Raw genomic sequence first — 24,042 nt, forward strand, 5'->3', positions numbered from 1 at the left:
CCTCAGTAAAAGTTTTATTACTGTGAACTTAGCTTGCTTCTTGGTTGAGAGATTGTAGAGATGATGATGTAGAAAATTCTTCCCTGTGTGTGTAGGTATTATAAGATACAGTCTTTCTCATATTGGAGGGGGTGGAAGACATTCCTTCTACTTGCTGCTGGTCTAGGTGCTTAACAAGTTTAAAGGAATCCATTGACCATCATTTGCTAGGTTCATCTGTCCTTTCAGAGAAGGTGAACGGCCTCCACTGTTGTTTTGCTATGAAGACATTCCACAATCCTAAAAACAGCTCAGGATATAATTCAGACAAGCTGACTATGAAACAAGTTCTTGGAGTCTTGTTTTGAGATTTTTAGCAGTGCAGGTTGGCTACCACATCATGTGGTCCAAGAGTGGGTGGGATCTTTCAGGCTCCAAGATCCTCATGGAGGCATTATGTAATTACTTGGGGGGGAAGCCGGCCCAAGAAAACTGCAGTAAAGATGGCTAAAGGTTCAAAGAGGGGATGCATGTTCTACAGGCTAAGGGAAAACCAGAATTCTTCCTGTCCCCATTTCCCTCTAAAAGACAGGAGTGTTGCTACCAAAAATAGGCCAAGGGCTAAAGATATTTTATTGGTTTACTGCTTTCATTGTAAGGACATTTCAATGAGAAGGCCTTTCCTAGGGGCAAGTTCAACCTAAGATGCTCTCTTGCCCCCATGTGGGGTGCTTTTCTGTCCATGGGGTAGAGGAGTGAGAAGGTTGGTGCTGTTCTTGAACGGAGGCTGGAGAGGTGAGAGGCAGCACTGGGTCTCCTCTCCAGGGAGAAGGCTGCTAAGTACGCATTCTCTCTCCTTCCTCTTGACCTCTGACTCTTCCTTCTTCAGGTTAATGAGAAAAAGCTTGGGGCACTGTCCACAGAGGAGCTGTCCAAACTCTGGAATCCCCTTGGTAGGTACTAAGCTCTATTTTATGGAAAAACTCTCCTTCTTACCTCCACTTTATGCAAAGGAATTTCTGAATGTATTCCCATGTAACTCCCAACATTATATACATCAGGGCTTGCAGCTGAAGCTCCCAAGGGAAAATGAGCTTATTTGTTCATCAATGACTGGGGCTTTGAGGGCAGAAGCCAGTTGTTTGTTTTTAATAGATCAGGGCAAGTTCTTCATACTTCTTCATTTGTATGAAGAAGTAATGAACAAGAAGAAAGATTCAAAGATAGAGATGATTGATGAAAAAAACTCTCAGAGGGGGGACAAGAGGGGGCAGTGTTGTAAGACTGTTGAAGGGTCTGCGTTAGAAGGAAGAAGGGGTTCTGCAACAAGGGAGGAGGTGAAGAAGGAACAAGAAGTGATGATGCAGAATAACTGAGAGTTGAGGGAAGGAAGCAAGGAAGAATGTAAGACTAGACTGGGATTCCCTGTAGAAGAGGGACCGAGGTGGGGCTTAAGGGGCCACCCAGGGGGTGAGGGAGAGGGCTGAGGTAAGCCAGACAGAATGTGAGCCCTATTTGTCCTGTTCAACAGTTATGCTTTTATTTGCCTTATGTTAAGGTTTCTTTTAAAATTTGCTGAATACTTAACAAGGTCATGAAAACCAGAGCAGCAAGCACAAGAACTACCCCAAGTCAGGTACAGAGCAAGGCAGTGTGGTGTGAAGAGTTGTGGGTTCTGGAGTCAGATACCTCTGGGACTGAACAGCTCTGCTTCTTCTCAGCATCTAAATGACTTATACTCTCCATGCCTCAGGGTTGTCATCCGTGACCCTAGTGCTCATGGGGAAAAGCGTCAGGAGAAATTTTCTAGAATGGAGCATAAGGCTCCTCTGGAAAAGGGTTTGACACTTAAGGCTGGGAATCAGTAAAATCCTCACCTGCACAGCTTTTCCATTGGCATCTGCACTAGTAGAGGCTGCCATGGGAATTGTGCTGGGCACTGTCATGGTATTCATCGTTCCAAGGTATATGGAAGATACTGGTCTCTTTAATTCATGGCTGGCCACCTGCACAGGAAAACAAGACAGAATGTGCTAGTCCAAAGTAAAACTGGGACAATAATTTAAACCTATTAGAAAAGCGTTTTCCCCTCTTTTAAAAAGTAATAAGGAGATTTATAATCTATGGTTCAAATAGACATTTTGAAACCAAAATTTTTTATAAAGTTTTAAAGTTAAACAAAATTTTTTTAGCGTTTATTCATTTCTGAGAGACAGAGAGACACAGAGTGCAAGTGAGGGAGGGGCAGAGAGTGAGGGAGACACAGAATCTGAGGCAGGCTCCAGGCTCTGAACTGTCAGGACAGAGCCTGACGTGGGGCTCAAACCCACAAACTATGAGATCATGACTTCAGCCGAAGTCAGACACTTAACTGACTGAGCCACCCAGGCACCCCAAGAGTTTTAAAGTTTTAAAATGAGAAATGTTTCTCTATATCCCAAACCTCTCGAGTGCCATGGGTCAGGACAAATTGCACAATGCCACATGGCGTGGGTTTAAAATAGGATTTGTTGTGGAAAGGGGAATCTTACAGAGAGAAAACACAGATTTCCCATCCCTTCATGACCCATGGAGAGGCCTGCTGGATATGCAACATGAGTCCACAATCTAGAGGAAGGACCCTCACTCTACCATGTGTCTCCTTTTGGAGGGTGATCATAAAGAAGTAGACTTGTAGTTGGAGAAATGAACAGGTTGGCTAGCACCAGGAGGTCTGAATTTGGGGTGCTATTTAGGTACAGGAGTGGTCTGAGCATATTGGCAGCCCAGCATTTGGACTTAGGAGTCCATGAGAAGTTACAGACCTTCCGCCAGAGGGAAAGAAGCCACTGGTTCCTGGGGAAGTGGAGTTTTGGTGAGAGAGAAGGCAGGTGAAGTCCCCTTCCCAAGTCCCAGCTGGCTCATTTCCTGGTAATTCAGAATGAGCTCCTAGTGACACTTGTGGGCAATTCTGGTCACTGGATCACAAAGCCCAAATGCAGTAAAATACTGGAACTGGTATTACAGCATCTAGTAATATTTTATAAAGTCTAATTTTGGCCAATGGCAAAAGTGAAACTCCCTTTCTCACCTCTATCATTTTGGTGTTAACACCTTGTCCCAATTCAACTCTACCACGAGCAACCAATACAGACCCATCTGTGTAGATGTGAACCGCACAGCAACCTAGAAATAAAAATGAGAAACCTGTTCTTCCTGCCATCTGTACAGGATTCTTGGACAGTGAGGGGGCACTAACAAATACAGTTACTCAAAGACCCTGAAATACAGCTACAATTTCATGCTATTAGGTACAGGACCAACGGTTTCATTCAAAGATGTGTGCCGCCTGTGAACAGCAAAGGTGCCATTCTATGAAAACTGAAAAGTAAAAGCCTAAATGTATACCTTATAGTTAGAATTCAGTCATGAGATATCTCACAGTCCTCTTGCCATTTTCCATAGCAGCTGACTAGTTTGAATGCCTGCTGGCCAATGTTCTCCTTTCTGAGTCTCTTCTAGTATGCCACTGATTTCAACAAGGAGAGCTCTTCACCTTGCTTCACTTACTCTGTGAAGCAATAACAAATTGACCCAAACTGTTAACAACCAGTAGAATTTAGACCTTATTGTCCTTTGTTGGATTACAGACTCTCTGCCTTTAGTTGTCATTTAGGGATTGACATTCAGTCCTAGTGAGTTCGTTCTCCATATTCCTCTGAGCACACTACTCTCAACTGCTTCTGGGGAGTAAAAATCATGAAGAGAAGTAAGGAATAAAATACAGCAACATGTAAAGACAAAAGTGGTCCATCATCTCATCACTCACACACACCCTGTTATTATAAGAAACATCAAATCTGTTAATATAAGTCCACAGTCCCTTAACTGCAAGTCTGAATGCCAAAAAACCCTGAAAACCAATTTGGTGACAAATCTGCCTCAATATCATGCAATGATGAGAGTCATAGTCTTTTAAAAATTCCACTTAGTGTGAATAATCATACATTTCACTGAGGAAATGTTAACATGCTTAAATTGGGCATGTTGCCTTAGACTCCACTGAACATTTTATGTAGTATGTGTAATACAGATATGATATTTTAAGATCAGAAGGGGTGCCTGGGTGGCACAATTAAGTGTCCAACTCTTGCTCTTGGCTCAGGTCATGATCTCACGTGAGTTCAAGCCCCCCACATGGGGCTCTATGTGAATGGTGTGGAGCCTGCTTAGGATTCTGTCTCTCCTCTCTGCCCCGCCCTGCTTGTGTATGCTCGTGCTCTCTCTCTCTCTCTAATAAGTAAAACTTAAATTATTTTTTTAAATCAGAAAAATGTAGAATTCCAAACTACATCTGGCCTCAAGTTTCCATAGAAGGGATTATGAACATGTACATGTACATAGAAGAATCAAACAAGGCATAATATGAAGAGTGAAAGCTTTCCTGCCTACTCATCAGTCCTGCTCCTCCTCCTAAAGGTAACCACTGACATCAGTTCCTTGTAATTTCTTCTAGAATTTACTTTCATGAATATGTTATAAATATTTGGAAATAATGTTTTAAAAGGTACAACATTATAAATACAAGTCTTGGATAATTTTCCATATCAACATGATGTGGTTTTTGAGTGGTGGTTGGGGTCCAGAGCCAATGGACAAGAAAGAATTCTTGAGGAATCTTTGGTGCGAAAAGGTGATTTTACCAAAGCAAGGGGACAAGATCCATGGACAGAAAGAACTTCACTAGGGTTGTGAAGAGTGACTGATTATACACCTGGGAGTTGGGGGAGGTAAAGGCTAAAGGGAGGTTTCCAAAAGGACTTTCATATGCTAAAGAAGACTCACCAGATACTGGAGGCCTAGCTATTGTCAAGCTAAGGTTGTTTTTCCTTCTAGTAAGGCATTAACATTTAGACAATAAGGAGTTCCTGAAGGAAGGTTTTACTCTGCCTATAGCAAGTATTTGTCAATGGGCTGCAGGTTATAAGGAAATTTAATTTTACCTACCATTTCCTTCTTGCCTTTGTTCCCCACCTCACTATGGTGGGAAGGGTAATGTTGGGGCTCCAGGAAACTGAGATAAGGCTGTTGATAAGATTGCCTTTTTCTTGTAATTTACTAAGACATTTATAAACTGATGGAGACTCCTGTCCTTCAGGACTGTGATTTCTATCAGTTAACCATTTGTTTTTCCCTTTTCTTTGTTCTTGGGCAGCCAGGAGTGCCTGAGGAATGTCACACATATCCCACCTGAGGGGGGGCAGTGGTTTGAGGGGTGTCAGCCTGCCTTAAGCTCCCTCATCAAACATATATAGGTCTATGTCATTTGTTTTATTATCTGACTAGTAGTTCATTATATATAGATGCACCATAATTTATTTAAGAAGTCCCAAATAAGGCTTACTTTGTTGTTGGTTTTTTTTCTTGAACTCTTGTATGAATATCTCCCTGCAATGAACATCTTTGCATATACATCTTGGCAAAAATTTTTTGCAAATATGTGAATATGTCCTATATTCCTAACAGTGACAGTCGACTCAGGGTTTCTTTTTGGGGTGATAAAAGTGTTTTAAAATTAGACTGTGGTGATGGTTGCACACTCTATGAATATACTATAAGCTACTGAATTGTATGCTTTATTAAATGGGTGAATTTTGGGGCACGTGGGTGGCTCAGTCAGTTAAGTGTCTGATGCTTGATTTCAGCTCAGGTCATCATCCCATGGTTTGTGGGATGGATCCCTGTGTTGGGCTCTGCACTGACAGTGCAGAGCCTGTTTGGGGTTCTCTCTCTCCCTCTCTATCTGCCCCTCCCTGGCTCACACACATGTTCTCCCCCTCTCTCAAAATAAATAAATAAATAAACATTAAAAAAAATAAAAGGGTGAATTTTATGGTATGTGAATTATATCTCAATGAAGCTATTAACTCTTAGCAGTGAAAGCAATAGGTCCAAGGATACATGTAGTAGAATGTTTACAGTTCTTTTTGTAACTAGAATGGTACACATTCAGCCATATCCTCACCAGAACTACTCTCTGCTTTTTTGCTTGAGGCTTTAAGTCATGGTAGTCATTGTTTGCCTATAGGAATGCCCTTGAGTGTAGGGGCCTGGAAAGGGCTTTCCTGAAAGGTAACTATAAAAGGGACCTCACTTCTGACAGGTAGCATTTTGAATCTGCACTGCTCCCATGAGATCCAGTTTTTCATGGATGGGAGGGTGGCACCCCACCAATGGGACAAAGCTGATGCAGTGTGTGTGTGGGCACACATTTCTTATCCAGGGGAGTTACTGACCTTGGTCATGAGGATATATGGTCCTACCCTTCAGCAGTCAGCTGCTCCAGGACTGAAACAATTCCCTTTGTGTTAATCTCATCAACATGGGTAATATTTACACTTCCTTTATATTTCCCACACTATCTAACACACTTAGTAATGCTTTCACATGTTTTATCTCATTTAATCCTCCTGACAATCCTGTGAGATTTACTATAGTATTCTCATTTTGCAGATGAGGAAACTGAGATAAGAACTGGAGACTTGTCAGGGTCACACAGCCATTAAACACACGGAACCAGGGCGCAAACTCAGACTTCCCGTAGGAAACCCCCTGCTGCAGCCCATTGCCTCCATCACATCATCAGTCTCACTGCAGGTGTCAGGTAAAGGTGTGCAGAGTGGACTGGCTCTAGGTTTCATCTTTCTTGATGGAGAGCAGATAACAAGAGCAGATAACAGAGGTGACTTGAGAGGGAATGTATTACATGGATTCCAAGGGAGGCAGAGAGGCCTTAGCACAGCAGCCCTACCCCCACCCATTACAGTTCCCTTCCAACTACTTTTCCACTCAGTTTGATACTAAGTTTGTTTCAATTTACTCAATCACTGGGTGAGGAAGAACGGTAGGAACTAGTGGATGAGGGATTATTCTCATATAAAGACATTAAGATAATGTATGCCATAACTCCATTTATGTAGATGAATGTTTACTTGTGATTATACAAACACAGAGAGAGAAATGGAAGGATGTATGCCAGACTATTAACACTGGTTACCTGCAGGTGTGTGTGTATGGGGAGAGGCAATATTCCCTTATACTACCAAAACAAAGCAAAACAAAAAAGGACAAAACTTTTTAAAATGTGCCTATGACTACATAAAGCATGTGCAAAATGAACTCTAATATGTAAAGTTATACAGACATATACATATATATTAAGAAGTGTAGAAAAGGATATTAATATATCATTGAACATTTTTACAATAACAATAAGCATATTACTTATACAAGAAAAGCAATGAAGCTATTTTCATTCAGAAAAAAACACTGGCCAGGGTTCCTGGGGGGCTCAGTTGGTTGAGCACTGAGCTTCTGACTCTTGACTTTGGCTCAGGTCATGATCTCACAGTTTGTGGGATTGAGCCCCACATCATGCTCTGCGCTGAGAGCATTTTAGGATTCTCTGTCTCTCTCTCTTTTTCTCCCTCTGCCCCTCCCCGGTTCACACTTTTTTTTCTCTCTTTCAAAATAAATAAACTTAAAAAAAAAGAAAAAAACATTGGCCACTAAAATATACCTTTTAACAACTTTTCTTTGAAAGAAGGTATACTTCTTTCTATGTAGTCAGTATATATAAAGGATGCTTGGATGCTTGGCATCCCGTTGTCCAAGTATGTGTTAGATGGGGGCTCTGAGTGTTGTCACAGTTTCCTAATCTGGGGAAACATGGAGATTTAGGCACCATTCTAGAAATCTCTCATTAAAATACAGATTTTACCAGATGGGTGCAATTCATTAGTTTATAATTCCAGGTATCTCTCAAGTGCAGAAGGGAGAATGTCTTGAGCAAGTAGATCCTAGTCAGGTAAATTTTGTGAGGGGTAGATACAAAAGTACTGAGAGACAGGTGTAACTAGAGGGAAGATGACAGGCAACACTGGACATGTAAATAAATATGGGGGAAAAAACTAAGCTAGTCATGGTCTTTCCTAAACTTAATGGTTACAATCACAATTTTGGGTGTGGTTAATTAAACTTTTCAAAGAAATCTCTGTTTACAAAGTATGGATTATGTTTCCAAATCATCTAGTAGTAAATGAAATTGCTGAAGTAGACACATGACCCAGTTTAGGGCAATTTAAAATACTGGAGTTGTTTCCTTTCCCAGGGTCATCTGTGGGAAAGTGATTGCTAGTAGCAAGAGAGGTATCTTGTGGAGTCTCATCTCTTTGGCAAGGAGTCTGTGAATATTCTATGTAGCAGTGTTTATATATTTTCAACTTTCTTCCCCAATAACTAGTGCAATCCCACAAAACTCAGTTAAAAATTGTTCTAAAATCCCACTCATTAACATTGTCTTTCAGGAATCTGTGTTTGCTTGATTTCTTGACTGATTTCTTATCTATCTATCTATCTATCTATCTATCTATCTATCTATCTACTTATTTTTAGAGAGAGAGAATGAGAGAAAGAGAATCCCAAGCAAGCTCTTGGGGCTCAAACTCACAAACTGTGAGATGATGACATGAGGAAATCAAGAGCCAGACACTTAACTTGACTGTGCTTTCTAGGCATCCCTGCTTGATTTCAATGGCACAAATCTCTAGCAGGAATGTTGGTATCTTCTCTGTAATTTTCCAATGATTCCACTATGCCTTTGTAGGAAAGACCGTAACATGGATCTTATTTTTCTAGAACTAGGAAAGCAATTTCAAAGACATTAGAAAGGAAGACCTAATACCCACAAAAGTTGTTTCACCTTCTCATTTATGTAATAATCTATTCACCCATCCATCATCTATCCATCTGTTCGTCCATCCATCCATCCATCCATCCATCCATCCATCCAGACATTTATGCCTTGTGCTATGCAGAGAGATGAGTTAGCCTATAGCCTGTAATGAGGAGCCCTAAAGGGAAAGCAACAGTTTTACCATTGTGTGACTGCAACCAGGTAAAAACCAAGAGCAGGTGGTGCAAAGCAGGTATTGTAGGTTATATAAGCCTTCCAGAAGTAATACTTAAGGGTTACAAAGAGCCATGACAACAGATATTAAGTGGGACTGTGACTTAAGGTAGTCTTCAAAATTATCTGTACATTAGAATTTTGGTGGTTTTAGTATCAGTTTTCCTTGCAGATCTCCCTTGTTGTTAGTAATTGTTCATTAACCAATAGCACTGTAGCCACTATAGCAAATAGAAACAAATCTGCCAAACCAGTACCAAAACCTTGGGAGCTGATCAATAGTTTTCTAAAAATTAGTACCAAAAGATCTTTTATTATAAGGCCTTAACAAATTCTTTTCAGACTTAGAAGCATTTCTGAAAATTACCTGATAATAAAATGTCTTTGGATATCTAACTAAGCATTTCATAGGGATAATGGCCATTCCTTTCTTCTTCCAATAACTCTGCTTGTCAAACTCCTCTGTAGCTTTTTTTCCTGCTGTAGTATGAGTTTTCATACATTTCTATCAGCATCTTATCAGATTCTTAATTTAAGGTTCAAGGAGTCTGGGAGACCCCCAGTGTTCACCAATATCCAATTCTCTTCCTTTCTCAGCATGTAGCTAACCACATTTCTTAGCTTCTCCTGCTTCTAAGTGATATTGTGTTACCAAGTTCTGACCAATGGATTGGGGGAAGGATCATATGTATCTTTCATTTGCCCTGACCTCCCATCTGTGCAGCTGGAAGCTGAAGAAGCCAAGATGGTGGAGTCACAAAAAGGAGGTGGATCCCTGAGTCACACTTGGAGGAGACGTGCCTAGGAGAACATCCACATCAGACTTTGTCCAATCAAGAAATCAACCACGATTGTGCTAATCCATGAAGGTTTGGGGGTTGTTTGTTGTAGCTGATAGTGCTGCTTATGTCCTGTTTCTCTGGGAGAAAGGTCCATACTCCTAAACTCTCAAAGAGATCTGGGATCCCAAAAGAATAATAGGACCAGGTAGAAATGGAGGAGCCCAGAGAGGAATCAAAGAAAGAGCAAAGAGACATAAGGAGGTATCGGAGAGATATCCATTTGCAAGGATCAAATGGCCTGCAATGTAGATGGCATTAGTGCAGAAGGTAGAAAGGACAGAAAAGTGTCTCTTTGATTGGAGAACTATTAAGCCACTGGTGGCCTTGGCAGAAGCAGTATGTTGAGGCATAAATGGGAAGCCAGGAAGTAGAAAAGGTAGGCAATTGATATAAAAGTTTGTCTCAGAAAGGAAGGAGACAGAAGCAATAGCTAAAAGAGGAAGCAGGATCAAGAGAAGGTCACCTGTAAGGATAGGACAGACTTGAGTTTATGGACTGACCAGAACAAGGCAGTAGGGATGCAAGTTAAAGAATATAGAAGGGGTAATTGTAGACAGTGAGTGGAACCAAAGGTGCTGGTGTAAGGGTTGGCCCCCCAAAAGCGGGAGGATCCTTTACTCCCTGAGACTGTGTGTGTGGTGGGGGTGAGGAAGGGAAATGGGCCTCGATGATGGTGATGATGATGGTGATGATGATGATGGAGATGAAGGAGGCAGCCATCATCTGATAAGAAGGGGAGGAGTACTGTTCGGGGGACTAGAGGAGACTGGTACAATTTGGGGCTGGGCTTTGCCTCTATCCTGATTTTCAATGTCCACTACGCGTTATATCTTATACCTGGGTTCTACAGCTATAAATCAAGAAAATGACAACACCACATTTAGAAATGTATCAACTATGACCCCAAAATCATGACTGGAAAGGAAACCCACCTGTGTAAATGCTGCATCCTGGCATGACACATATAGGTCCATGTTTTAATCCTCTGCCTTTGCCACTTCACTTTCACTTTGAGTTTCCATGTAAAAATGTTCCTGTCCTCCAAAGTGCACTTTCCCTGTTAAACACAGCAAGCAGATGAGGCTCTTGTTTTTAGAGATCCTTAATTTAAATATATTCTAAACAGAATGCTAGTGCATTTTACTAAACATAAATATTCCGGTTCATGGGGATAACATCGGGTTTCCCCGTCTTGATTTCAAAGTCTCATTATAATTTGGCAAAGTTTTCGCGGGCAGCTATTATTATACACAAGAACTTGAGGAGTTACGGGTAATTAGAAAGTCTCCCACAGTGAAACTGCCTGGGGGTAGAGATGACGTCACACAGCACAATGAGACCTGTATTTCAGCACTGACACCCAGCCAGTTGCACACTGTTCACTTAGTTACTAAAAAGATTAAATCCCCAACCTCAATTCAGCACCCACTGAAAGAGGCATCCCTAAAACCCATAGGGACCTCAGCTATGAAGAATATACGGTTGTATGTGAGGGGAAGTTGGGGGGAAGGGAGAAGGAGTGGAGGATAAAAATTATAAAAAAATAAATAAATTTCACCCAAGTAGGAAGTAAAAACTTCAGAAATATATAATTAATCATAGGTATTAGAAAATAAAGTTTGTGTTCCAGAAGCTGGAGATGGTGCAGAAAAGTATCAGGGCAATTGCAAAGACTTGGTGATACACTTAGTGATTCCGCTCCCCCACCCCTGCCATCAATATAAAATTTAAATCTACCTGGTATCAAAAAATATATATGGGCAGCTCTTGAATTCACACCCCTGAATGTCCAGGATTGGCATCCTGAAATTACTAGGTTCATAAGTTTCAGTTCTCTAGGTGACAGAAGTTTGGGAATTAATAATAACTCCAACTGAAGGTGCTGCTAAAGATTCTATCTTCAGGCCATCTCTCCTCTTTCTGTTCTCCCTCCTGCTTCTGTCATGTGTTTGGTGGCTATAATTTTGATTACTCAATCATAGTACCAATTGCTTTTCTCCCTACTTCCTTTACTTCAGATTTTGGTCTTAAAGTACTTGTCTTCTTATTTAAAAGTACTTTAAAACTAGATTTTCAGATAGTATTCTCTTCTTTGGTGACTTAATTCACTACCATGGCTTCTCCCAAACCCACAACTCCAGCTTCAGCATCTCTCAAAGCACCAGAATTCCCTTCTAGCTGCCTGTGGACAATGCCCCTTGAATGCTCTGCCAGCCCTTTGAACCCTCATCTTCCACTTACTTCCACACAGATCATGATGTCTCCCACACCATTAAGGATACCACCTTTGCCCCAGTCAACCAATCTCTGATTTCAAGGTTTTCTTTGATCCTCCTTTGTTCTTCACACCTAATCAGTGGTTTGTCCCTATATTCTTCTCTTCACTCCAGTGCACCAGCCATTATCTCTCACTTGGCATACTATAATGAACTTCAACTTGTTTACCATGGACACTCTCTTCCCTCTTGGCTCCAAATGCATTGTCAGATTCAGGAAAGGGATGTTTTGATCCCATCATCCTCCTATTCAAAATCTCAAATGTGTTCCATAGTGTATGGAACCATTTTTGGCCAAGGAATCAAGGTCCTTCATAAAACCTCCCCCTCCTCTCAGAGTCTGAGGTTCTGGATGGTCCATCCCTTTACTAATTTCCACAAGAAGAGTTAAGATGAGTTGATTGCACCCAAGTTCTACAGAATCAGCATTATTGATTAAAATTGTATCAGTATATTAAAAACTCTCATGATGAAAAAGTACTTAATTCACCTTCAATGATGTGATAAGTGGATTGGAATGCACTCTCAATGTTTCTTTCTTCTCAGTTTTTTTTCTTTTTTTGTAGGCCCAATGAGTTATTTGTGTTGTACTGCACCTTGGGAGATAAATAAAAGGCATTACTAATGTAGTGTAATTCAAGATTTCTGACTTTGGTCACCTCCACATCCCTCACTCTGAAAACCATACATGATGTTAACCATCACTCCTAGAATTCCCTAGGACAGCACAGATGTTAGACAGGACCTCCTAGTGTCCCAATGGGTACAGCTGCACTTTTCAGATCATGTACCCTGGCCTGGCACAGTTTAGAAAATATCACCACCATATCATGGAGTCCCATCATCTGCATATTTAACTTACCCATAAACTTCAACCTGCATTGAAATGGGAACTCCTTCATTTCCTTTAATTCTCACAACAAACAGGTTTGTTCTGGAGGCTTAGTATTAGATTAGTCTAATCCCTCCAGGCAAACAGGTGCTTTTTAGAATTCTCACCCACTCCCAGCCAGGAGTTTGGCAGGCATGTTAAAGGAGAATGATTTCAATACTTAACACCTCCATAGCAACTTAAACTTTGTTCCTTATTTTAGTCAAGTTGTTCTCAAACCTTAGTCTGCATAAACATTATGGAATAGGATCATGTGTATGAAACCTTGTATTCTGTACTTTATGGACAATTTAAGGTATTTTGCAATGTTTTTAAAAATTTTTATTTTTCAAAAGTAGAAAACACATTCAAATGATTTAAAAAGGAAACAAAAAAATGTATTTGATAAAGAATCTTGCTTCTATCCCTGTCCCTCCGTCTAGTTTCTACCTACCACTATCAAAGGTGACTGCCATTGTTAGGTTGTGTGTTCTTCCAGAGTTTTTATATGCAAATATAATCAAATATGAATATTACTGTGACCCTCCTTTGTACAAACATTTTTCTGCATTTTCCTTTCACTTACCAGTACAAATTGGAGATCTTTCTATATCTGCATATAGAGAATGTCTTCATTCCTTTTTTTAAAAAATATATACAACTACACAAAATTTCACTCTATTGATGGATGGACATGAATTATTTCTAATATTATATGCTATTACAAACAATGCTGCAATTAACAACTTTGAAAATACATTATTTTGAATGTGTTCAAGCTATGCTGCAGGATAAATTCCCACAATGGGGCTGCTGGGTCAAGGGGCATAAGCATTTGGAATTTTAATAAATATTGCTAAATTTCCTTCCTTAGATTGTTCCAGTCTACATTTCCATCAGCAAAGTAAGAGACTACCTGTTTTTTTCCCGTAGCTTGCAACTGGATATGTTGTCAAACTATTTTTGCCAATCTGATAGGTTAAAATGGTATTCATTTCATTGTAGCTTTTAATTTGAATTTCTTCTGTTTGTAGTAAAACCTAGCATCTCTTCATATATAAAAGGGCCATTTATATTTTATTCCTGTGATCTGTCTGCTTGCATCCTTTGTCCACTTTTGTATTGGCTCTTTTTTCTTTTAAAAATTTTTTTAATGTTTATTTATTTTTGAAAGAGAGAGAGAGAGATGGAGCATGAGCAGGGGAGGGACAGAGAGAGAGGGAGACACAGAATCTGAAGCAGGCTCCAGGCTCTAAGCTGTCAGCACAGAGCCCAACTCAGGGCTTGGACTCATGATCTCAAACTCGTGAGATCATGACCTGAGCCAAAATTTGACGCTTAACTGACTGAGCCACACAGGCAGCCCTGTATTGGCTTTTTCTTCATGATTTCTGGGAAAACATTAAATATTTAGGAAATTATCTTGTCTGTGTTGTGGTTTGAAAATATTTTTCCAATTGGTGCTTGTCTTTGAACTTTGCTTATATTTTTCTTTATGCAGAAGTGTGTTATTGTATGTAATTGAATTTATTAATCTTTTCTTTTATGGAATTTAGAGTATGAATCATAGTTAGAAATACTGTCAAGGAATTCTCCCATGATTTCCTCTTTTACTCTTTGGATTTCGTCTCTGATATTTAAAGTTTAATCCTTTTTATCTTTGTTTATCTTGGCGTAGTGGTGTAGTATGTTACGATGTTATGGTTAATTTTGATCATTTTTGATTTTCACTTGGAAGCTGACACCAAGTGAGATGTGATTCTGTGGTATTCATTTGTAAACAAATCTTCAGTTTCTGTTCTTAGGTAAAGGGGCCAAGGATGTCTAGCAGGGTTCCTACCCTGGCCAATGTAATACAAACATTGGCCTATGACTATTTCCCTCTTTAGAGGCTCTATCAGAAATGCACAAAAGGAATGATTGCAGCTTCACCTTGGAACCTGGCGAAAAGTACAGAAGAGCCCAGAAAAAAAGGGGACAGTTCTCACATTCAGTGGTAAGCTGGTTCTCTATATGGAGTGAGAGAAAACTTAACAGAGGCAGAGACTAGGGTAGGTGGAATATGGGACAGGAGCTGAGAGAAATAAAGTTCAAATTTAAAAATGTTAAAGGACAAGGATTTGAACTTTCCAAGGTTTGAATGTCAAATTTGGAATCTGGGGCATTCCTTAGTGGTTTCCCTTTAGGAAAACCAGAAACATTCCAGGAATACTTACGGGCAGCAGGCACAGTTATGGATCTGTTGTGGGCTGAGAGGACACATTTCAGGTAGCAGTAAGAGAAAGAAAGGCAGAATGAAATTTTTAGGAGAAAATATGCTTTCTGGTCTGTGTTATATCTCTGCAGCAGCTGGGAAATGCCACACAAGATAAAGAGGTTTCACAAGTGCCGCGGTAACAATATGCTTTGGAACTTTCTGGAAAGAATCACAGTGAAATGACCAAAGACTGATTGAATTCTGGCTGAATGCCCATAATCACAGGGTCCACATCTTGGTACACAATCTTCCCTTTGTTTGTGACCTGCCTGGCATAAGCATATGAATCAGCAGCCACAATACAGACATTCTGACTCCGCACAAATCACCTGCAGAAAAAAAAATAGGCCAAGTAACATGCCAGAAAGTAACAAAAATGTACACCAGCAAGGTCTCCTGGGCCAGGGACAACATGCCCTGGGATGATGTGTGTGGGGTTACTTGTGGGAGAGACCCTGGGGCTGGGTTTGAATATTGGCTCTGTCACAACTAACTATATGGCCTCTGGCAATTTACTAGAACTCTCTAAGTCTCAGTGTCTTCATCTTAAAATGGAGACATCTGTATCAACTTAAGAGGGTTCTTAGCTGCCTTAAATTTTTTCTGAAATTAGCTGCTTAGTACAAATAAATAATCTAAGATTGTTAGGAGGACTACATGTGGTCATGTGTATAAAGGCACCTGGAAAATAGTACTAGGGAACAGCAGCTGCCAGTATTATTACAATGCTGTGAGAATCTCAGACACTATCATCGTCCTACCTCGTCCTGTGCTGAAGGACTGTATAGTCTTTTCTTCTTTGCCGCCACTGTTTCTGGGAACATCCCGAGCAGTTTTCACATGGACCAGGCAATGCCAGGGCCTCAGGGGCATCCATGGGACTGAGAAGGAAACAAAACTCTAAAGGTGCCAAGTGTTACAGGGCATGATGTGGCCCCCTTCTATGTGGAATCCCAAGAACCCACCCTAACTCACAGAAGCACCACCAGGCAAGTCCATAAAGGGAAGTGGAAACCATTGGCTTTGATGGATACAGAGGAAGACAAAAAAAAGCATCCTCAGGAGAGCATTTGTTATTCTCACCCTCTACTGGAGGCGTATCCCTGAGGTTTCCTAAACCGATACTCAATCAGTGGCACTTTTAGGAACTCAGGCTCTTTGGAAGCTGGACATTCAGAAAAACAGGAGAGAGAATTATAGCTCTTTGGGATCTCATGAGCTGAGGAAGTTGTTTTCACCCTTTACATTCTGAGATAAAAACAGCTGGTGCTTCAGATACTAGCTTTCTATCCTGGAAAGGGGTTGCATTTTTATCCATTCCCAAACCCAGTTTTCTTTCTTCTTTTTAAATTTTCTTTTACTGGGGCACCTGGGTGGCTCAGTCGGTTAAGTGTCCAACTTCGGCTCAGGTCATGATCTCGCAGTTTGTGGGTTTGAGCCCCGAGTCGGGTTCTGTGCGGACAACTCAGAGCCTGGAGCCTGCTTTGGATTCTGTGTCTCCCTCACTCTCTGCCCCTCCCCCACTTGTGCTCTGTCTCTGTCTCTCAAAAATGAATGTAAAAAAATTTTTTTTAATTTTCTTGTACTAAGCTAAATGTTGGGGTTGCTTTTTTTGTGAAATACTTCAGTGTATTAAGTTGAGAAGATTGTTAATAGATAACTAGGCCTTTAAGTGCCTGCTAGGTATTAATGGCTTTCCAACTCTGCCCTTAATTTATTAACATGATTTCAGCATGTGGTCTGGTGCTGGTTACCACGGCCAGGAAAAGTTCTCTCGTCAAGGCAGGCATGTCATTACAAAATACAGCCTTTCCCATGCCATTTTTAACACGTGACTGATGCATCATGAAGTGTCCAACTGGGTCTTGGGAATGTCACTGGGCATCTACACACTATGTTTAAAAAATAAAGCAACTTGACCCCAACTGGTTTATGAGATAGAAACATCTGATAAGAAAAGTGTAGATCTTTCCCTATGTGATGCAGGACTTTCCAAGTGAGTCTATTTAGCTTGAACTGGATTTTTCTTCTTCCTCATTGTCAATATATGTAAAGCTAAGGAGGATAGGTGTAAAGAAGAGGAGGCAGGAAAGGGGCTGGACCATGAATGAAGACTGATTCTGTGACAGCTAGCATACAGGAAACTGTTTTCTGAGAAAACATGTATGTTTTATAAAACCAATGTTAGTGAGAGACCACTTTTAAAATTTTCCAAGATTGGCTGGTTGGAGCCCATGTGCTCTGGTTACTATTATCTTAAAACTTTGGGAAATGTGGAGCCAGACTGGGTAATGTCTACCCTCAGGCAGGGAGGCAGTGCTGATCAAATGAGGGTCAGATGGGAAACTGGGAGACATGAATTCTAGTCCCAGCTCTGCTATAGGTAATTTTGGGCTGGGGTTTTTGTTTGTTTTAAGCTCATTCTATAGAACGAAGGTGTAAGCTTAGATCCACGCTTTTCAGCTAAAAAAAAAAAAAAAAAAGTCTATTTTGAACTTATAAACTAAGAGAAGAAAAATTTCTATTGACCTGGGACTCTGAATTTGCAAGTGAGGATAAAGTCCCATTCAGGCAAATGGGACAACCTGTAATAATGGAACAGAAGATCTTAAAGAAGGCACCTGGGTGGCTCAGTTGGTTAAGCGTCCAACTTCGGCTCAGGTCATGATCTCATGGTTTGTGGGTTTGATTCCTGCATGATCTCACAGTTTGTGGGTTCGAGCCCCACATCAGGTTCTGTGCTGACAAGTTGGAGCCTGGAGCCTGCTTCAGATTCTGTGTCTCCCTCCCTCTCTGCTCTTTGGCAGCTGTAGCTCTGTCTCTCTCTCTCTCAAAAAAGAAATAATAAACATTAAAAAAAAAGAAGATCTTACAAAAATGTCAGTTTTTAAATTTTGTGATTCTGTGTAACTAGAGTTACACAGTGAATACTCCTTGCCAGTGTCTTTCAGTGATCCTGGGGATGAGCACCAGGCAGTTCTCCAAATAACAGGTTCTTTTCCGCCATCCGGTAAACCTACATGGACCTACAACCAGCCCAGCTACAGCAGATTAGCTGATGCCAGTGGGAGACCCAGGCTCTTTGATCTGGGAAACAAATCTGACCAATGCTCTATCTTCCCTTCCCTGGTAGTGGGTATACAGTGTGGTTTAGCCTGGGCTTCTGAGGGTCACATGCAAATGACCATATGTCATATGCACACATACAGCCGTAAGTCCTGCTTCCAGCCACAGGGGTCAGCTGCAATATCCTTTCCCCTACATTGCCCTCAGGCTTCCAGCTTCCCTTTGTTGTATTCTTGTTCTTTAAGCCTATCTTTAGTGATCATTTTTATGAAATTTCATTGGCATAAAAATATAACAGAGCTATAGAGGGCCAATAAACATCTGAAAAAAGGTATAACTGCACTAATAAAGTAATGCTAATCAAAATAAGATATCATTTTCTCTAAACTGTCAAAGTTTAGAAGTACATAATACCCAATGCTGGTAAGGGTGTGATGGAATGAGTGTAATCATATCCAGTTGCTGAGAGTGTAAATTAAACAATCTTTCTAAAGGCTATTTCTCAAGTATTGAGGGCCTAAAAAGTAGAAAGAAACTCCATGAATCAATTGGAAATGTATATAAAGATTTATGTACTAAAATATTCACTAAAATATTATATGTTCTCAACAATGGGGTGTTAAAGAAATGATGGCACATAAATTTGAGCAAAGAAAAAAATCATTACAAAATTTTGTTTTTGAAAAATATTTAGTGACATGAAAAATGTTTGATACATTATTAAGTGAAAGAAGAAATATATATGATTATATATACAAGCTAACCCTCACTTTGCATAAATATGTGTTTTATTTTTTTATATGCACTCGAAAAATCTTAAGAATGGAAGGAAATTTATTAAAATAACAATTGCGTATTAAGAAAAACTGCCCAAAACTTGGAAAAAAGGCAAAAAAAAAAAAAAGACTATATATCTTTTCCACGTCATATGGTATAACAGTCTAGCAGACACACCCATTGATTATCTGATTCCCTTTTAGGACATTCCTTTAAGTTATTATTTACTATTGAAATAGCAAAACCTAGACTCTGTGAGGTAACATGATAATAGGATTTTTTCCAGCAGCAAATCAAATCAGTTTTGCTCTCAAAGCTTACAGTTGTATTCTCTGTAAGATATCAACCAGTTCTTCATCTAAACCAGCAATTTTCTGTCACTGTTTTTTCAGTGTCTGTACCCTCAACCTCTCAAATTCACTTCCATTCAGTTTATCACCCTGCTGCTTCCCTCATTAATGAGTTAGAGAAGTCTTTGACACGTGCTTTAGATTTGTATGAGAATCAAATTTTTAGTATTTTAAAGATAGTTTGACAATGGCTGTATATGGGTGGTTAAGTTTCAGATTTAAATTTTCTCCTGTATATTGTTTTTATGTATGTCAATCTATTAAAGGACACATTTTACTTTTATATTAAGAAAGTGCAAATATATATGTGTATATGTGTACATGCACATTCTATATTAATTTCTCAGCCCATGCTTTCCCTGCCCCTATACCCAATGAAGGGCCTACCTCCCCAAGACTTTTAAAAAGTGACTTTGAAGCTGGCAGGTTGAACTCCAGGGGACATAAAGGAAAAGATGTCCCTGAAAACTAATCTGTGTTGCTGGATAAGTGCAGGTTAACGTTGATGAAACCTATTTCCATAGCTGAACTGGGTGTAGGACTGACTTCTTTAGTGGGAGCTGAAGACAAGTGCCTGAATAGGCACTGGCCCTTTATTTGTGGAAACAAAGTTTTTTCTGGGAAGTACAGGAAGGTCTCAAATGAGAGACCCAGGGGAGGGCAGAGAGGACTATAGGAGGAAAGGGGCAGAAGCATGGGAAAGAGCCTGAAGAGGGAGCCTGCACTGACCCCAGTGCACCTTATAGGAAGGGAAGGGAACTGGTTCAGCCTAGTCTTTTGTACTTGCACTCAGATTTTGTCTTTCATCTTCCCCTCCCAACTGCTCCCCATTTCCAACCTTGAAGCCATGGAGCCAACCTGACTATGGTTGCTGGTGTTTGCTTGGAAATGCAAATGAGAATTCCTGGCAGTTTCCTACTTTCATTGCTTTACTTTGCCTAATTTATTGACTATTAGAAAGGATTCTCAGTGGAAAATCCAGATTTGAGTGCTGGTGATTTAAATGCCAGCTTCCTGAAAAGACAGCTGCACAACTCAGTAATAACCTAGGAACAGAGGCCCTGTCATCCATTGGGCTCTGATGGGTGGGACAGCAAGATTCCAGCAACATAGGATGCACATATTTAATTACAATAAAATATGAAGAGAAGGCCCCAGACATACCACTTTGCCATTCACCACTAGTAGACAACAAGAAATCATAACAAATCTGCCTCCTCGGTAGGCTTTGTCACGTTTGAAACCTTGTCAGAAAAAGCTACATTCCTAAACTAGGAATAAAATACAGGCAGGCAGAAGAGGTCTCTGCTGCCCCCTGTTGGTGTGCTCCTGCTAACCCTAAACATTTCATTAAAAAAATTTAAGAATATGCTATTCAGAGGTGCCTGGGTGGCTCAGTCGGTTGAGTGTCCGACTTCTGCTCAGGTCGTGATCTCACAGTTCGTGAGTTCGAACCCCTCATTGGGCTTTGTGCTGACAGCTTGGAGCCTGGAGCCTGCTTCAGATTCTCTGTCTCCCTCTCTCTCTGCCCCTCCCCCATTTAAGCTTGCTTGCACGCTCTCTCCCCTTCCCTCTCTGTGTCTCTTAAAAATGAATAAGCACTAGGGGCGCCTGGGTGGCTCAGTCGGTTGGGCGGCCGACTTGGGCTCAGGTCACGATCTCGCGTTCCGCGAGTTCGAGCCCCGCGTCGGGCTCTGGGCTGATGGCTCAGAGCCTGGAGCCTGCTTCCAATTCTGTGTCTCCCTCTCTCTCTGCCCCTCCCCCGTTCATGCTCTGTCTCAAAAATGAATAAAACGTTAAAAAAAATTAAAAAAAAAAGAATAAGCACTAAAAAAAAAATAACAAAAAAAAGATAATGCTATTAAGTTGCAGTATTTTTATTATACAAGAGTTTTGGTTCTGCCTCCCTCTCATTGTGAAATTTCACTGAAATAATTAAATTTCTTTGCACCTCAATGCCTCACCTATACAATTAGCTAATTAGTCTCTTACAACGACATGATTTGTGATTTCAGTGATCCTAGATTAGCAGAGTGTTTGAAGAAAAGAAAATGTAATGTCTTGAAGCTCTCTAATGAAGCAGATTAATATTTAATCTATTATTATTGTTTGCACCGAGGCACATATAAAATATTTGCTGGAAATTCCATTTTTGTTATATTAAATTTAATTCAAGATAAAAATAAAGCAATTAAAATAGATAAAAGTAGACATCATAAACTTGATAATCTTGTACCTTTCTAGAGACAGGAATGGAAACAGAAAGTAGGACTTGTCTGGCTTAAGGCTTCAGTTGTTTCTCCATCAAGAAAATGATAATTTAAAGGAATTTGCTGGCATACCTTCTCTTCATGGAAGAAAAAACCATTTCATTTCAAGATACCATATACTACTGAAATGACTTTATAATTTATTAGATCTGGTGGTATTCTTGTTATAAAAATGCTTTCTAAAATTTTAAAGTATTTTTCAAATTGAAAAATAGCCACACATAATATCATGACTCTCTCATGATATGTTTACATCCAGAATCCCTGGAATCCTGCTTTGGGAAAACAGTCTTCTGCCTGGGCTAACAGAGCACAACTTCTCCAGTTCTATACAGTGATGTATAGGCTAGAACAGCCTGAATCAGTGGGTAAATATTACAATAAACACAGATGGGTAGGTTGTGTGAAAAGCAAGAGTAGAAGCTTAAAGAGAGGAAATATCTCAGGAGGGACACCGGGAAACACGGGTATATTACTCATGAGAACAGCGACATCAACAAATGAAACACAAATGACAACAGTGACATTAGTACATGAAAGATGGCCACAAAGTCATGTGAGTATTTACAACCCAAATCTGGGAACACAGACATGCAAATAAATGTCATTTCCTTTGAAGCAGTCTCCTTAGGAGAGATTACACATTTATCTCGATAGTGCTGGCCTTCTCGGACATTTTGGGAACTCTATTGGGAGATGTGCTTGCGGCACTTGTGGTCCCTATGGTGACAAATCTTTATCCTTTGAAGGTGAGTTTGAGTGGTTAGAGGTAAAAGACATTCAGGAGCCAGCCTAATGGATGAGGCAGGAGTCAGACTGGCTAATATACTTTTTAGTCAAAAGTCAAGTGAGAAAGAGACAGATTTTTCCTGTGTAGTCTGTAAACCAAAAAGTGTTCTGTTTTGTCTTCAGTTTCACCTCATAGGGGCCACTTTCCCAGGCTGGTCCTGTTGGAACTTTCCTTTCCAATTAATTTATCTGACAAGCTCAGCAGTATAAAATTAGATATTTCATATCCAATTGGCTCTTGATACCATGAAAGATGTCTTGTAATCCTCATGAATCTTCTTCTGGGGATTCCACTATAATTAAAAATTTTTCCACAAAATTTTCCAACCTATAAACTTTAAAAAAAGGTAAATGCACTCTTAGGAACCTAAACATAGAAATCCAGGACAGAAAGTCAAAAAGATTAAAATCAATCTGCCGCTAAAATAAAACTATGCTCCATTATATCATAGCCTTGCTATATAACACTAATCACAAACTTATTTCAATTGTAAATATTTTCTCTCTTGATAATGAATAGATAAGAAGAAAGACAAGTTGAGATGCTTCACTGGTACTTCCTGATTACCTAAAGTGTCTCATTTCTGTTCACTATCCACATGATATATGGGCTTTCAGTTCTATCCATAGCAAAAGAAAAGCTAGTTCTGTATCTAGGGACATAAATGAGGCTTCATATTATCCCACAGTTCTGTGTTTAACATATTTATAAAACTGCCATCAGCACTTATAAGGGGGTTTGGCAGCTGGCCTTTTGAAACCACACTGAGGATGCAGTTACCTATACCCAAAATGGGTTGGCATTACAAGTTAAACGTCTGCTCATAATAGGGGCTTCCTAAGGACCAAAAGAAAGATTAATCAACAACCTTGGGGCTTTTACTGTGCATGCTGAATTAAACAGAGAATAACATTTCTTTTCACTGTGGGTAATTAGAATAAAAAATGCCAGCATGAGAGATTTCCTTGCAAATCCTAAAAATGTTTTACAGGAATCATGAAAACTTATTTACACGACAGAAACTATGAAGACAAATAATGAAAATCACTTCAACACCACCCACTTCTAATTTCTGAGTTGGAGGGACTCAGATTATGATTTATATATGAAGAATTCATTCTGAAATGATGCATGTGTAACTTGCATAAACAGACAATAAATGATTAAGCAGAGTAAGGTGTTTGTAGTCGGCAGCGGGTATGTAGGGAGAGTAGGGTGTGTAGGTAGTGGGGTGGGGAGCTCCTAGAGACTAAAACGTTTGCCCCCCCTCCCATTAATATGTTGAAATACTAATCCCCAAAGATGATGGTATTAGGAAGTGGAGCCTTTGGGAGGTGATTAGGCCACAAGGATGGAACCCTCATGAATAAGATTAGCAGTTTATAAGAGAGATACTAATCCAGAGAGTGCTCTAGTCCCTTCCATCATCTGAGGACACAGTGAGAAGGCATCAGCCATGAACCAGGAAGAGGGCCTTCACCAGACTGTGACATGCCAGCACCATGATCTTGGACTTCCAGCCTCCAGAACTGTGAGAAATACATTTCTGTTGTTTATAAGCTCCAGTCTGTGGTGTTCTAACAGCCTGAACTTATTAAGATAGGGTTGGGATGGAGA

The 24,042-nt window shown here is 40.1% G+C and overlaps 1 long non-coding RNA gene across 1 annotated transcript; it reads right to left on the reverse strand.

Moving 5' to 3' along the window:
* Positions 1-1,876: 1,876 nt before the first annotated feature.
* Positions 1,877-16,008, reverse strand: LOC124515418 (uncharacterized). Its single transcript, XR_006962813.1, has 5 exons — positions 15,934-16,008; positions 12,535-12,640; positions 10,701-10,825; positions 3,050-3,144; positions 1,877-1,985 (listed from the first exon to the last, which is right to left on the reverse strand). It is a non-coding gene; the product is annotated as an uncharacterized LOC124515418 (long non-coding RNA).
* Positions 16,009-24,042: the final 8,034 nt, after the last annotated feature.

This window comes from Lynx rufus, unplaced genomic scaffold (assembly GCF_022079265.1).
Source record: "Lynx rufus isolate CCGP_SWC_20201006 ecotype Redwood Valley unplaced genomic scaffold, mLynRuf1.p SCAF_2, whole genome shotgun sequence".
NCBI lineage: Eukaryota > Metazoa > Chordata > Mammalia > Carnivora > Felidae > Lynx > Lynx rufus.